At 40.0% G+C, this 17,573-nt stretch overlaps 4 pseudogenes; 2 read left to right on the plus strand and 2 right to left on the minus strand.

Annotated features, from left to right (window-relative positions):
* Positions 1-431: 431 nt before the first annotated feature.
* On the plus strand, positions 432-4,086 carry LOC123467339 (annotated as a pseudogene).
* A 1,883-nt stretch (positions 4,087-5,969) lies between these two features.
* LOC123467344 lies at positions 5,970-8,060 on the minus strand (annotated as a pseudogene).
* Positions 8,061-9,095: 1,035 nt separating this feature from the next.
* Positions 9,096-12,742, plus strand: LOC123467340 (annotated as a pseudogene).
* Positions 12,743-14,625: 1,883 nt separating this feature from the next.
* On the minus strand, positions 14,626-16,704 carry LOC123467345 (annotated as a pseudogene).
* Positions 16,705-17,573: the final 869 nt, after the last annotated feature.

Consider the following 17,573-nt stretch of genomic DNA (forward strand, 5'->3'; position numbering starts at 1 on the left):
AGACTAGCAAGCAGCAATTTCAATTTTCAAGTTCTGAACAAGTCTTTGGAATTGCCAGAATGAGTCTTCATCCCGAGACCGTCGAAGCCCTTGCATGCTTACGGTCTTGGTATGAAGCAGGGTTGGTGGGGGAGGTTGATGTTGTCAAACATTACGAAGATGATGTCGATCATGCTTCGGCCAGGTAGACTACGCGTATCAGACGTTGGAATCTCGCAAGTTGCAACATTGCTTACTTCGTCTTTATTTGTTTTTGTTTCATTCTTGCTGGTTGGCAATTACTTATTTAATTTTTGCTTCGCGAAAACAAAAATATAACCGGGGAATTTAATTGTTTCAAATGAAATACTTAATGATTTTTTTATTTCTTCATAAATACATAATGATTTTTAATTAATATTTCCGATTATCGAGAAAAAAAGGCCTTGGAAATGACATCGGAACCGGGTAGCACCCGGATACAACACCTTAGGACCGTTATCCACCTTGATCCAACTTTTGACCTGAAAACACCAAACCGGGTAGCCACAAAACCCACCCATTGGGCTCGGGGCCGAGCCCTAATCAGGGCCGAGCCAAGTTTAGTTAAATAAAAGTTTTGTTAAGTTTAAGTTAAGTTAAATATTTAAGTTATGTAGCCTACAACAGAAAATACCAGACGGTAACAGAATCCGTTCACGCAGGAGTCGTTTTCCGTTGTTTTGTCACTCATCAAAAACAAAGCGACGAGGTCAGTACGGGTTTCGCTGATGCATCAACCAACCTGCTAATCACTTTAACTCTCAATAAATTTCCAACGTGATGGGCCGAACAACAGGAATTAAAAGGTTTAATTCAGCTATTTAATATGTAAGCGAAACACACTTCACGTACGGCGTACGGCGATACGCGAACGATTACCAATATCGAATATTAAAGGTCGTACTACATACGTTCGATGTTATTTCGCTTCCCTCGCGGTAGCTTGCTTCAACGGTTCGCCGAAAGGTTCAATTGTTCTGATGTTTATCTATCATATCTGAGACCACTACTACGTGCAGTAGCCTAGTTAAAGTGGGTCACTGGCTGGATCTGGACTGCGGGTCATCCACACCCCCAAATTTAAAGTTTGATTTTCTTTACTTTATTTTTTCAATCTTGAAATTTTTGTTTTTGGGGGTTATGGGCTTATTTTGAATACGGCCCTTAAGATAAGTTTACTTCATTGCCCTTTCGATCCCAATTATTGCTTATCCCCCCATGCGTTTGGATCAATCAAAAGCTAAATTGAATACCCTAACGGACATTAACTTATAGTTGAACTCGCGGCAGCTCATTCCGACTTCTTAAAGTTGCATCACCACATCAGTCCGAGGGTCACGACAAGAATTTATTTACATTTCTGCCTGATTGATATAATACAGAATAAAAACATATTTGTGATGGTTAACTGCAAAGAACGTGAAAAAAGAGTGGGTCTGGTCGTCCAATTAATCCACCGTTTATAATTCATGTGGACACCTAATTTCCTCCATTTGGAGTTTATAGCCTTTGCTTTCCATGTAACAAGCCAGTGTGGTCATTATTTCAATCGTTTTTCAAACTGTCCTGACCCTTGGGTCACTCTTTTCAGCCATTCCTAGTCCTGCAATTAGCATTAGATAAACCCTCATTAGTAAACGCTTATGGTATCACGCATAGTAACGGCGCTATAGTGAACCAACACCGTTTCCAAACGTAAAACGTTTAATCAAGTCTTTTATACTGCACCAAAGAGACTTGCAAAACGCTACGGCTCTTTATGGCACAAGTTGACGTTTCTTGTTAAATTTCGCAAACAGAATAAACTGAATTGACATAATAATAAAAAATGAACTTTATTCGTTACTTCTTTTATTATCTATTGAATAGAATCTTGTTTATGCTAGAGAGATACTTACATATGAAAAACGCTACAATAGAAAAATCGTATGGTCTATTGTTAATCACGGATCGTGAATGGAACGTGTATCAGTCCCGCCGTAAGACCGGGAAAGTTCTCTTCGGTTTGCACTAGGTGGCACGTGAGTAGCACGGGACCGATGAGGCAAGAATTCGAAGTCCATTTAGGGGGGGTGTTGGGGGTGTTTGTACCTTGCTTTGGGGTTGTAGTTAGGTATTTTAACGTAGGCACAAGATGGGCATTTGGGCGGGCAAATTTCACCGCAAAGACCATTACAAGTATGTACGCAACGAAACGTTTTCTTGCACCGTTTGTCACACGGAGCTCGTTTACAAAACTCATAACACGGGTGGTCACAAACTTCATGAGGACACTCCTATTCACACTTTTTCTAAATAAACCAAACAATCATTATTTAAAAAAAAAAGAAAAAAAAGAGAAAAAAAAACCAAAAAAATTAAATTAAAACGAAGTTTTTTACGGTACCATGCAAAGAACACACTGATTACTGCACTGTTCCGTGCACTTTTGATGAGAGCATTGATAGTCACAAGCTTTTTTGCATGGGGGACAAGCTTTCCCGCACTGGGCTTTGCGTCGAAATAAAATAAAATAATAAATACCGTCCAATAGAGCCATACCGTCCATATTGCTGATGTCGGAGAACTTGAACGACAAGAACAACACAACATGGCACAACGCATTGCAATCTTTAACGGTGAAAAGGCTATTGATGTCGATAATTATCACACGTACGAAGAGGTGAGTTATAATCTAACCATTAGCAGATCTTCCTCTGACGTACTATTACTCAACAGGTGATGGCCTATTTAGCCGAATTGGCTAACACCAACCCATTAGTTTCAACAAAGGTTGGAGGAACAAGCGAAGAAGGTCGTGATATCGTCCAAGCGATTATTATAGCAGTGGTCTTTCAGCAAACAAACCGGTCCACTTTTTCGATTGCAATATCCATGCTAGAGAGTGGATAACAGCGGCTACTTGCGTGTGGATCATCGACCAGGTATATAAAAGAAAAGCTCGTAAAAATTGTGTTTGGTTTCTCAACTATAATAGTGGTCCTGTATAATCAAAGATAACAACTGGATATGGTTCCGATCCGGAGATTACTTCGCTCGTTGACCAGTACGATTGGAAATTTGTTCCTATTGCCAATCCAGATGGATACGCCTATACTTGGAATACTGTATAAGCTGGAGTCATAAATCGCGTATTCAACAATTGACAAGAAACTGTTTAATTTTTATAAGGATCGCAATTGGAGGAAGAATCGTCTTGTTAACAATGAATCGACGTTCGTCGGTGTCGATGCTAACCGCAATTTTCCGATCGGTTTTGCTGGATCTGGTTCCTCCAGCGATCCCTGTTCAGGAAGTATAATTTTCACTGAATCTATTATATCAATTGATACAAATATAATTTTTCTATATGTCACTCTGTATAGCTTATCATGGAATTGCCGCATTCTCCGAGCGCGAGGCCAGCGCACTTAGAGTAAAACTTGTCTTGGTGCTAAAAATCAATTAGATGGATAACACTGTTTCTTTGTTGAACATTAGGACTTGATTGCCGCTGATCGTGGCAGAGTTAAAACAACTATCTCTATGCATTCTTATTCACAAATGTTTCTTTCACCTTACGGCTACACCACCAATTTACCTGCGGAATATCCTGAGATGGTATAAGAAACAAATGATGAGACCAAGTGTTCTTGTAAATACAATTTATTTATTTTTATTCAGTTCCGTGCCATGGAAATCGCTGTGAATGCGTTAACATCCACGTACGGGACACCCTATACCTACGGAAATACCGCTGTTACCATTTGTAAGTTTATTACGTTCTCCTTACGTTTTCATCATCGTCCAGCGTGAAAATTAAGAGCTTTGTTATCTCGATGTTACAGACATAGCATCTGGTGACACCACGGATCATTACTACGAGAGCGAAGGGGTTGATCATTCATACACTATAGAACTTCGAGACTCGGGTACTTATGGTTTCCAATTACCGCCCGATCAAATTGTTCCAACGGCCACCGAAACCTGGAATGGATTGAAAGCAATGATCAATGCTATTTGAGTGTCGTTTGTAACGTCTTCCCCATTAGTTAACGAAAAATAAAACGAAATGCCGCTTTGCGAAAAAAGTCTATAAAAAATAAAAATAGATTTATTACTCTATATAAAAAATGATAAATAAGCCGATATAAATATATATTTAGGGTTGAATTTATGGCTAGAACAAAATCAGTTTCTTTTGTATAAAAAACAAAACAAAAACGGACTTCCTCTTTGCTAAGATATCCTCATGATTGTTAGAAATTCCAGAACCCGAACCTGATGGTTCAGGGACGGACAATTAGAAAGGAAGTTTAACGGAGAAATAACGAGATAGATCGGCGTAACAAGAAGACAAAGACCGAAGAAGTTAAATGTGAGACAAGGAATAGAGGAGTTAAATTCATAACAACGTTTTAATGCAAAAAACAGGAAAATGGAATAGTAAGAGAAGTTGTCACTAGATGGCGTCACACGGAACTATTCAGAATTAGTTCCTGCAATCATCGTTAGATGGCGCAACATTTAACTGTTCATTTATTAGTTACTGTAACCATCGCTAGATAGCGCCACATGAAACTTAGTTTCAGAAACTGTTCCGGTAACTATCGCTAGATGGCGCCACTAACAGCTTGGTATTTGATTCAGAAGCCCAGCGCTAGATGACGCCACGAACGTCCTGCCCAAATATATTTTAGCTTACTAAATCAGCGCTAGATGGCGCCACTAAGATCCTGCCGAGAAGGCACCTAGTATCGAAGCTGACTGACACTGGCTGGCTGACTGACACGTGGACGGCCGAAAAGATTTCCACGATCAGCCATATTTTTATTCTTTTACCCAGTGATTAGCTAATGCCAATAAGAGGCTTGTTGACATTGTAATTACTTGACGTGATAGTTATGGAGACAAACGTCCGTTAAGCAGGCTACGTGATGAACTTCATTGTCTCTCTCACGAGTTCTTTCCTGTAGGCGATCAACAGCTGCAATGATCATGTTCTACTTATTTATCGATAACTCTGTGGACTTTCGTGTTGTCCATCTGTCGTTGATTTTTCAAAGCTAATTTGTATGACCTTGGCGTTTTATGTCCCTCTCGATGAACTTTTCTAGCTTCACGAGAATTTGATTTTGTCGAACCATAACAACTTATTTGAAACAAATTGCCAACTATTTTTTAAAACAACTATCGTTTTATATTTGTGTGCGATTTTTTATCGTTTTCCTTTAATTGCCACCGTTATATTATTAATTGTTCGGATTTTTCTTTGTACGTTTTGCGATAGAAAAAATGATTGAAAGATATTATGTATTCCGCCAAATACGAGAAGCACACTTTAAAATGGAAGAAAAATACATCGTGAAAAACAACTGAGAATCTATTGATGCACTTCAAATCTTCAATGGAATGTGTGCACACAAAAAATAAACCAAATGAAAGGTTTAACGTCATGCTTGGGTTTACTATTCGCATTTCACAGCATACCTACAGTTTTCTTTTCATTTTTTAAAATATTTATTTTTTGTTGCGGGATCCCCCCTCCTATTTCAGCGTTACTAAAACAAATTCAAGTTCTCACACAATCAATTAAAATAATAATAAAAATGAATTTTGTAAAACGCGAGTGACCGGCTTAAACGGCTTATCTACTGTGTGAGAACAGCAGCTGTTTAGCAAGCATCATCTTCTTGTGAATGAGTTTTCTTGGAAAAATAAATGATTATCTTACAATTACCTTGACTCCCAATAACAAGAGTCTGTTTGGTCAGGAACTATTTGGCATTTGGCCACTCTCCTACCGTAACCAAATGTGAAGAGCCCAACAAATTTGCACCCTGCTGAAGTCTATTAATGCCCCAACGAGGGGCCATGTTGCTATAACCCATCTGGGGTAAAAGCAAGGGGTAGGTGTCTAAACACTCTGGTAAATCAAGTGGTAATCTCAACTTTGAGTTGCCCGTTGATTCATGTGCATAAAATCGAAGAATTGTATTTGAGATAAAATCGTAGTTTTCTGTTACGTAATCGAACTATCGTCAGATTTGGCAGACATGGGCAGGGTTATATAAATTCACAAACAGCATTTTAAACAAATAAAGACCCCTGTGCCAGGATTGAGGATAAAAGAGTTTTATCCTTAAGTGTAGACTACTTCACGCTCGTCAAGTCGTAGACATATAGGGGCAAGACGAGTATTACTCTTTTTCTTCAAAGTCACTATGCCTCGGCTCTCGACCAAGGAACAGGTGTGCGCGAATTCATCAAAGTCTATGGCTGTCACACCGTACTTGGAGCAGACTTTGCTGTATGACTATTGCAGTTTTCCCAGTGTCACTTGCTTTGATTTTCCCATTTTGACTAGCACGAGAAGTGTCACAATAATAAGCTTCTGCTGCAGAGGAGTATCGTCCATGTCATCGCTGTTGGCAGAGCAGAAGGCACTACTTTCAACTGAGGCCATCATCTTACACAGAAGAGGGATGTTCACGCATTTGTTAGTCGGAACAGATCCACTGTTTTGAGATTCAGAATTCGACGGCGCCAACACCAGTTGCTTTTTTGCGATCGTTTCGGCCAATTCGACAGCTCGCCTTCAGATATCAATGACTTTGCGGAGATCACCGGAGGCAGAAGATATTTTACCCCTCAAATATTGGAGAGCCGAGGGAGCTATCACATTCCCAACATCTTCCGTGACAGCTTCCTGGATTCGCTGGCTTAAAATGGTTGCAATGTCTTGTTTTGAGTAAGGTGAGAAATTGAGAAGAACGGGCTTGAAATTTACTCGGCTTTGCAGCCGAACCAAGGCTCGGTCAGTAAGGTCTAAAGCATTAGCTAAGCCTATTCAAATCAGCCGGGAGTTTTTCAATGCTGGCAGTTCAAAGATCGCGTATAAGACAGATTGATCTCTGGTTGACATTTGGTCAATTTCATCCAAAACGAGAACACTGCAGACAAGGGAAAATGAAAAATATTATTTTATCTTAGCTATTGTGAAAGAAGTGAATTTTTTTCTCACATCATAGGTCCCGTGTCTGTGAGTCTGTCTTCCAGAAATGGTAATGCTTCTTTGGCAGAAGCATTCCATTTTGTATCCAGCTGCTGAGCAATGTGTTGGAATATAGAGGCAGGGGTGCGAAGTAACATGCAGTTGACAAAAATTAACTCAAACTTTCCTGAGAACTGTGTGCAAAAGAAGATGAAATGAGAACAAGAGCTAACAACATTCCAAATTCAAATTAACAGTGTGCTTACAGTTTTGTTGGACAAGATGTGTGTTACACATGCAGTTTTGCCTGTTCCTGGCCTTCCTGATATGTACATGCTGCCTGGTTTTCTTTCAATAAGGGGCCTCATAAAATTCTCAATTACAGCCAGCTCTTTATCTCTGCAAAAAATAGTGCTTGGAGTTGTAGTATGAAGGGCTTGGCGTGCCTTAGCAAAGCTTGTAACTATAAAGAGGCCAAACAAAGAAAAATTATACAACTGAACGATTTGGCAAAGTTAAACAAGCATACCATTTGGGTGATGCAGTTTCAATTTAACCGGAGAATTCAACAGAGCACCTTCTTTGTGATTTTCTTCATTTCCTCTCACAGCAGCTTTTCAAGGACTGCATATTTTGGTCATCAAACTCAATGGTGCTTCTTTAGCAGGAGAAGAAGCAACAGTATTTTTGAAGAGATTTCTATGGACTTTTCTAGGACTTAAGCAAACTGCATGAGGTATGGAAGGAGTTGGTGTCTGAGCTCTCCTTGATGAAGATCGAGGCAACCTCACTGACTGCTCAGCCTCATTAGCTACATCCCTTGTTTCTTTTTTAAAAAAATTCGAAAACGATAACAAATGCTGAATAATTCGACCAAGTTGTTTTAAAAGACTTACCTTTACGAGGCGATTTTGTAGGACTAGCGAGATCATGGTCAAAATCCATCTTTCGACGTACGCTTAATTTTCGGCAAGGAAAATTTATTTGGTTCTGCACAGCAGGCGACATGGCAATCTTTTACCGATAAATTAAAAAAGAAAGTAAAAAAGGTGAATTTCCTTAAGCTATAGCTTGAATTCGATTCCAACACGATCCGTATTTCGACTATCAGCTTGAAAGACTGGTCAATGAACACTGAGGAGGCAATAGCCTTTGGCGGGCGATTTGCCGCGCTTTCGTCCCACACTGTTGCCATATTAAAGCGAATAAGCGATAGCAGTTTGTGCGGTTTGTAGGTAGGGCTCGGCCCCGGTTCGTCGCAACAAATTATCCAACCCAAAACATTTGACTATTTCTCAAATGGGTAGGTAATGGGTGGTTCAAACGGGTAAATGGGTCAACCCGCCGCCATCTTGGAAAATGGTGGACATCATGGCGCCAATTCAAAAAATAGGTGGAAACATGAATTTTTTTCTAGAAATTCTGACACCAGATTGCTTTGAAGGATCAGGCTTGACAGAGGACAAATAACAGGTCAGCTCAGGACTCAGGAGTCAGGACACACGTCAGGTGTCAGTTTAGGTCAAGCATTCAAGTTAGTTCAAGTTCACTGTAGTGTCCTCCTGTCATATATATATCGCTACATCTACATGCGTGTGGCGGCCTGGGCCTGGCAGCCTATCACGGTGTCAAAGCCGTCAAAGTCAATGCGTCATTAGTTTCCTATTCCTAGACTAGCAAGCAGCAATTTCAATTTTCAAGTTCTGAACAAGTCTTTGGAATTGCCAGAATGAGTCTTCATCCCGAGACCGTCGAAGCCCTTGCATGCTTACGGTCTTGGTATGAAGCAGGGTTGGTGGGGGAGGTTGATGTTGTCAAACATTACGAAGATGATGTCGATCATGCTTCGGCCAGGTAGACTACGCGTATCAGACGTTGGAATCTCGCAAGTTGCAACATTGCTTACTTCGTCTTTATTTGTTTTTGTTTCATTCTTGCTGGTTGGCAATTACTTATTTAATTTTTGCTTCGCGAAAACAAAAATATAACCGGGGAATTTAATTGTTTCAAATGAAATACTTAATGATTTTTTTATTTCTTCATAAATACATAATGATTTTTAATTAATATTTCCGATTATCGAGAAAAAAAGGCCTTGGAAATGACATCGGAACCGGGTAGCACCCGGATACAACACCTTAGGACCGTTATCCACCTTGATCCAACTTTTGACCTGAAAACACCAAACCGGGTAGCCACAAAACCCACCCATTGGGCTCGGGGCCGAGCCCTAATCAGGCCGAGCCAAGTTTAGTTAAATAAAAGTTTTGTTAAGTTTAAGTTAAGTTAAATATTTAAGTTATGTAGCCTACAACAGAAAATACCAGACGGTAACAGAATCCGTTCACGCAGGAGTCGTTTTCCGTTGTTTTGTCACTCATCAAAAACAAAGCGACGAGGTCAGTACGGGTTTCGCTGATGCATCAACCAACCTGCTAATCACTTTAACTCTCAATAAATTTCCAACGTGATGGGCCGAACAACAGGAATTAAAAGGTTTAATTCAGCTATTTAATATGTAAGCGAAACACACTTCACGTACGGCGTACGGCGATACGCGAACGATTACCAATATCGAATATTAAAGGTCGTACTACATACGTTCGATGTTATTTCGCTTCCCTCGCGGTAGCTTGCTTCAACGGTTCGCCGAAAGGTTCAATTGTTCTGATGTTTATCTATCATATCTGAGACCACTACTACGTGCAGTAGCCTAGTTAAAGTGGGTCACTGGCTGGATCTGGACTGCGGGTCATCCACACCCCCAAATTTAAAGTTTGATTTTCTTTACTTTATTTTTTCAATCTTGAAATTTTTGTTTTTGGGGGTTATGGGCTTATTTTGAATACGGCCCTTAAGATAAGTTTACTTCATTGCCCTTTCGATCCCAATTATTGCTTATCCCCCCATGCGTTTGGATCAATCAAAAGCTAAATTGAATACCCTAACGGACATTAACTTATAGTTGAACTCGCGGCAGCTCATTCCGACTTCTTAAAGTTGCATCACCACATCAGTCCGAGGGTCACGACAAGAATTTATTTACATTTCTGCCTGATTGATATAATACAGAATAAAAACATATTTGTGATGGTTAACTGCAAAGAACGTGAAAAAGAGTGGGTCTGGTCGTCCAATTAATCCACCGTTTATAATTCATGTGGACACCTAATTTCCTCCATTTGGAGTTTATAGCCTTTGCTTTCCATGTAACAAGCCAGTGTGGTCATTATTTCAATCGTTTTTCAAACTGTCCTGACCCTTGGGTCACTCTTTTCAGCCATTCCTAGTCCTGCAATTAGCATTAGATAAACCCTCATTAGTAAACGCTTATGGTATCACGCATAGTAACGGCGCTATAGTGAACCAACACCGTTTCCAAACGTAAAACGTTTAATCAAGTCTTTTATACTGCACCAAAGAGACTTGCAAAACGCTACGGCTCTTTATGGCACAAGTTGACGTTTCTTGTTAAATTTCGCAAACAGAATAAACTGAATTGACAATAATAAAAAATGAACTTTATTCGTTACTTCTTTTATTATCTATTGAATAGAATCTTGTTTATGCTAGAGAGATACTTACATATGAAAAACGCTACAATAGAAAAATCGTATGGTCTATTGTTAATCACGGATCGTGAATGGAACGTGTATCAGTCCCGCCGTAAGACCGGGAAAGTTCTCTTCGGTTTGCACTAGGTGGCACGTGAGTAGCACGGGACCGATGAGGCAAGAATTCGAAGTCCATTTAGGGGGGTGTTGGGGGTGTTTGTACCTTGCTTTGGGGTTGTAGTTAGGTATTTTAACGTAGGCACAAGATGGGCATTTGGGCGGGCAAATTTCACCGCAAAGACCATTACAAGTATGTACGCAACGAAACGTTTTCTTGCACCGTTTGTCACACGGAGCTCGTTTACAAAACTCATAACACGGGTGGTCACAAACTTCATGAGGACACTCCTATTCACACTTTTTCTAAATAAACCAAACAATCATTATTTAAAAAAAAAGAAAAAAAAAGAAAAAAAAACCAAAAAATTAAATTAAAACGAAGTTTTTTACGGTACCATGCAAAGAACACACTGATTACTGCACTGTTCCGTGCACTTTTGATGAGAGCATTGATAGTCACAAGCTTTTTTGCATGGGGGACAAGCTTTCCCGCACTGGGCTTTGCGTCGAAATAAAATAAAATAATAAATACCGTCCAATAGAGCCATACCGTCCATATTGCTGATGTCGGAGAACTTGAACGACAAGAACAACACAACATGGCACAACGCATTGCAATCTTTAACGGTGAAAAGGCTATTGATGTCGATAATTATCACACGTACGAAGAGGTGAGTTATAATCTAACCATTAGCAGATCTTCCTCTGACGTACTATTACTCAACAGGTGATGGCCTATTTAGCCGAATTGGCTAACACCAACCCATTAGTTTCAACAAAGGTTGGAGGAACAAGCGAAGAAGGTCGTGATATCGTCCAAGCGATTATTATAGCAGTGGTCTTTCAGCAAACAAACCGGTCCACTTTTTCGATTGCAATATCCATGCTAGAGAGTGGATAACAGCGGCTACTTGCGTGTGGATCATCGACCAGGTATATAAAAGAAAAGCTCGTAAAAATTGTGTTTGGTTTCTCAACTATAATAGTGGTCCTGTATAATCAAAGATAACAACTGGATATGGTTCCGATCCGGAGATTACTTCGCTCGTTGACCAGTACGATTGGAAATTTGTTCCTATTGCCAATCCAGATGGATACGCCTATACTTGGAATACTGTATAAGCTGGAGTCATAAATCGCGTATTCAACAATTGACAAGAAACTGTTTAATTTTTATAAGGATCGCAATTGGAGGAAGAATCGTCTTGTTAACAATGAATCGACGTTCGTCGGTGTCGATGCTAACCGCAATTTTCCGATCGGTTTTGCTGGATCTGGTTCCTCCAGCGATCCCTGTTCAGGAAGTATAATTTTCACTGAATCTATTATATCAATTGATACAAATATAATTTTTCTATATGTCACTCTGTATAGCTTATCATGGAATTGCCGCATTCTCCGAGCGCGAGGCCAGCGCACTTAGAGTAAAACTTGTCTTGGTGCTAAAAATCAATTAGATGGATAACACTGTTTCTTTGTTGAACATTAGGACTTGATTGCCGCTGATCGTGGCAGAGTTAAAACAACTATCTCTATGCATTCTTATTCACAAATGTTTCTTTCACCTTACGGCTACACCACCAATTTACCTGCGGAATATCCTGAGATGGTATAAGAAACAAATGATGAGACCAAGTGTTCTTGTAAATACAATTTATTTATTTTTATTCAGTTCCGTGCCATGGAAATCGCTGTGAATGCGTTAACATCCACGTACGGGACACCCTATACCTACGGAAATACCGCTGTTACCATTTGTAAGTTTATTACGTTCTCCTTACGTTTTCATCATCGTCCAGCGTGAAAATTAAGAGCTTTGTTATCTCGATGTTACAGACATAGCATCTGGTGACACCACGGATCATTACTACGAGAGCGAAGGGGTTGATCATTCATACACTATAGAACTTCGAGACTCGGGTACTTATGGTTTCCAATTACCGCCCGATCAAATTGTTCCAACGGCCACCGAAACCTGGAATGGATTGAAAGCAATGATCAATGCTATTTGAGTGTCGTTTGTAACGTCTTCCCCATTAGTTAACGAAAAATAAAACGAAATGCCGCTTTGCGAAAAAAGTCTATAAAAAATAAAAATAGATTTATTACTCTATATAAAAAATGATAAATAAGCCGATATAAATATATATTTAGGGTTGAATTTATGGCTAGAACAAAATCAGTTTCTTTTGTATAAAAAACAAAACAAAAACGGACTTCCTCTTTGCTAAGATATCCTCATGATTGTTAGAAATTCCAGAACCCGAACCTGATGGTTCAGGGACGGACAATTAGAAAGGAAGTTTAACGGAGAAATAACGAGATAGATCGGCGTAACAAGAAGACAAAGACCGAAGAAGTTAAATGTGAGACAAGGAATAGAGGAGTTAAATTCATAACAACGTTTTAATGCAAAAAACAGGAAAATGGAATAGTAAGAGAAGTTGTCACTAGATGGCGTCACACGGAACTATTCAGAATTAGTTCCTGCAATCATCGTTAGATGGCGCAACATTTAACTGTTCATTTATTAGTTACTGTAACCATCGCTAGATAGCGCCACATGAAACTTAGTTTCAGAAACTGTTCCGGTAACTATCGCTAGATGGCGCCACTAACAGCTTGGTATTTGATTCAGAAGCCCAGCGCTAGATGACGCCACGAACGTCCTGCCCAAATATATTTTAGCTTACTAAATCAGCGCTAGATGGCGCCACTAAGATCCTGCCGAGAAGGCACCTAGTATCGAAGCTGACTGACACTGGCTGGCTGACTGACACGTGGACGGCCGAAAAGATTTCCACGATCAGCCATATTTTTATTCTTTTACCCAGTGATTAGCTAATGCCAATAAGAGGCTTGTTGACATTGTAATTACTTGACGTGATAGTTATGGAGACAAACGTCCGTTAAGCAGGCTACGTGATGAACTTCATTGTCTCTCTCACGAGTTCTTTCCTGTAGGCGATCAACAGCTGCAATGATCATGTTCTACTTATTTATCGATAACTCTGTGGACTTTCGTGTTGTCCATCTGTCGTTGATTTTTCAAAGCTAATTTGTATGACCTTGGCGTTTTATGTCCCTCTCGATGAACTTTTCTAGCTTCACGAGAATTTGATTTTGTCGAACCATAACAACTTATTTGAAACAAATTGCCAACTATTTTTTAAAACAACTATCGTTTTATATTTGTGTGCGATTTTTTATCGTTTTCCTTTAATTGCCACCGTTATATTATTAATTGTTCGGATTTTTCTTTGTACGTTTTGCGATAGAAAAAATGATTGAAAGATATTATGTATTCCGCCAAATACGAGAAGCACACTTTAAAATGGAAGAAAAATACATCGTGAAAAACAACTGAGAATCTATTGATGCACTTCAAATCTTCAATGGAATGTGTGCACACAAAAAATAAACCAAATGAAAGGTTTAACGTCATGCTTGGGTTTACTATTCGCATTTCACAGCATACCTACAGTTTTCTTTTCATTTTTTAAAATATTTATTTTTTGTTGCGGGATCCCCCCTCCTATTTCAGCGTTACTAAAACAAATTCAAGTTCTCACACAATCAATTAAAATAATAATAAAAATGAATTTTGTAAAACGCGAGTGACCGGCTTAAACGGCTTATCTACTGTGTGAGAACAGCAGCTGTTTAGCAAGCATCATCTTCTTGTGAATGAGTTTTCTTGGAAAAATAAATGATTATCTTACAATTACCTTGACTCCCAATAACAAGAGTCTGTTTGGTCAGGAACTATTTGGCATTTGGCCACTCTCCTACCGTAACCAAATGTGAAGAGCCCAACAAATTTGCACCCTGCTGAAGTCTATTAATGCCCCAACGAGGGGCCATGTTGCTATAACCCATCTGGGGTAAAAGCAAGGGGTAGGTGTCTAAACACTCTGGTAAATCAAGTGGTAATCTCAACTTTGAGTTGCCCGTTGATTCATGTGCATAAAATCGAAGAATTGTATTTGAGATAAAATCGTAGTTTTCTGTTACGTAATCGAACTATCGTCAGATTTGGCAGACATGGGCAGGGTTATATAAATTCACAAACAGCATTTTAAACAAATAAAGACCCCTGTGCCAGGATTGAGGATAAAAGAGTTTTATCCTTAAGTGTAGACTACTTCACGCTCGTCAAGTCGTAGACATATAGGGGCAAGACGAGTATTACTCTTTTTCTTCAAAGTCACTATGCCTCGGCTCTCGACCAAGGAACAGGTGTGCGCGAATTCATCAAAGTCTATGGCTGTCACACCGTACTTGGAGCAGACTTTGCTGTATGACTATTGCAGTTTTCCCAGTGTCACTTGCTTTGATTTTCCCATTTTGACTAGCACGAGAAGTGTCACAATAATAAGCTTCTGCTGCAGAGGAGTATCGTCCATGTCATCGCTGTTGGCAGAGCAGAAGGCACTACTTTCAACTGAGGCCATCATCTTACACAGAAGAGGGATGTTCACGCATTTGTTAGTCGGAACAGATCCACTGTTTTGAGATTCAGAATTCGACGGCGCCAACACCAGTTGCTTTTTTGCGATCGTTTCGGCCAATTCGACAGCTCGCCTTCAGATATCAATGACTTTGCGGAGATCACCGGAGGCAGAAGATATTTTACCCCTCAAATATTGGAGAGCCGAGGGAGCTATCACATTCCCAACATCTTCCGTGACAGCTTCCTGGATTCGCTGGCTTAAAATGGTTGCAATGTCTTGTTTTGAGTAAGGTGAGAAATTGAGAAGAACGGGCTTGAAATTTACTCGGCTTTGCAGCCGAACCAAGGCTCGGTCAGTAAGGTCTAAAGCATTAGCTAAGCCTATTCAAATCAGCCGGGAGTTTTTCAATGCTGGCAGTTCAAAGATCGCGTATAAGACAGATTGATCTCTGGTTGACATTTGGTCAATTTCATCCAAAACGAGAACACTGCAGACAAGGGAAAATGAAAAATATTATTTTATCTTAGCTATTGTGAAAGAAGTGAATTTTTTTCTCACATCATAGGTCCCGTGTCTGTGAGTCTGTCTTCCAGAAATGGTAATGCTTCTTTGGCAGAAGCATTCCATTTTGTATCCAGCTGCTGAGCAATGTGTTGGAATATAGAGGCAGGGGTGCGAAGTAACATGCAGTTGACAAAAATTAACTCAAACTTTCCTGAGAACTGTGTGCAAAAGAAGATGAAATGAGAACAAGAGCTAACAACATTCCAAATTCAAATTAACAGTGTGCTTACAGTTTTGTTGGACAAGATGTGTGTTACACATGCAGTTTTGCCTGTTCCTGGCCTTCCTGATATGTACATGCTGCCTGGTTTTCTTTCAATAAGGGGCCTCATAAAATTCTCAATTACAGCCAGCTCTTTATCTCTGCAAAAAATAGTGCTTGGAGTTGTAGTATGAAGGGCTTGGCGTGCCTTAGCAAAGCTTGTAACTATAAAGAGGCCAAACAAAGAAAAATTATACAACTGAACGATTTGGCAAAGTTAAACCAGCATACCATTTGGGTGATGCAGTTTCAATTTAACCGGAGAATTCAACAGAGCACCTTCTTTGTGATTTTCTTCATTTCCTCTCACAGCAGCTTTTCAAGGACTGCATATTTTGGTCATCAAACTCAATGGTGCTTCTTTAGCAGGAGAAGAAGCAACAGTATTTTTGAAGAGATTTCTATGGACTTTTCTAGGACTTAAGCAAACTGCATGAGGTATGGAAGGAGTTGGTGTCTGAGCTCTCCTTGATGAAGATCGAGGCAACCTCACTGACTGCTCAGCCTCATTAGCTACATCCCTTGTTTCTTTTTTAAAAAATTCGAAAACGATAACAAATGCTGAATAATTCGACCAAGTTGTTTTAAAAGACTTACCTTTACGAGGCGATTTTGTAGGACTAGCGAGATCATGGTCAAAATCCATCTTTCGACGTACGCTTAATTTTCGGCAAGGAAAATTTATTTGGTTCTGCACAGCAGGCGACATGGCAATCTTTTACCGATAAATTAAAAAGAAAGTAAAAAAGGTGAATTTCCTTAAGCTATAGCTTGAATTCGATTCCAACACGATCCGTATTTCGACTATCAGCTTGAAAGACTGGTCAATGAACACTGAGGAGGCAATAGCCTTTGGCGGGCGATTTGCCGCGCTTTCGTCCCACACTGTTGCCATATTAAAGCGAATAAGCGATAGCAGTTTGTGCGGTTTGTAGGTAGGGCTCGGCCCCGGTTCGTCGCAACAAATTATCCAACCCAAAACATTTGACTATTTCTCAAATGGGTAGGTAATGGGTGGTTCAAACGGGTAAATGGGTCAACCCGCCGCCATCTTGGAAAATGGTGGACATCATGGCGCCAATTCAAAAAATAGGTGGAAACATGAATTTTTTTTCTAGAAATTCTGACACCAGATTGCTTTGAAGGATCAGGCTTGACAGAGGACAAATAACAGGTCAGCTCAGGACTCAGGAGTCAGGACACACGTCAGGTGTCAGTTTAGGTCAAGCATTCAAGTTAGTTCAAGTTCACTGTAGTGTCCTCCTGTCATATATATATCGCTACATCTACATGCGTGTGGCGGCCTGGGCCTGGCAGCCTATCACGGTGTCAAAGCCGTCAAAGTCAATGCGTCATTAGTTTCCTATTCCTAGACTAGCAAGCAGCAATTTCAATTTTCAAGTTCTGAACAAGTCTTTGGAATTGCCAGAATGAGTCTTCATCCCGAGACCGTCGAAGCCCTTGCATGCTTACGGTCTTGGTATGAAGCAGGGTTGGTGGGGGAGGTTGATGTTGTCAAACATTACGAAGATGATGTCGATCATGCTTCGGCCAGGTAGACTACGCGTATCAGACGTTGGAATCTCGCAAGTTGCAACATTGCTTACTTCGTCTTTATTTGTTTT

This window comes from Daphnia magna, unplaced genomic scaffold (genome assembly GCF_020631705.1).
Source record: "Daphnia magna isolate NIES unplaced genomic scaffold, ASM2063170v1.1 Dm_contigs173, whole genome shotgun sequence".
NCBI classification, from domain to species: domain Eukaryota; kingdom Metazoa; phylum Arthropoda; class Branchiopoda; order Diplostraca; family Daphniidae; genus Daphnia; species Daphnia magna.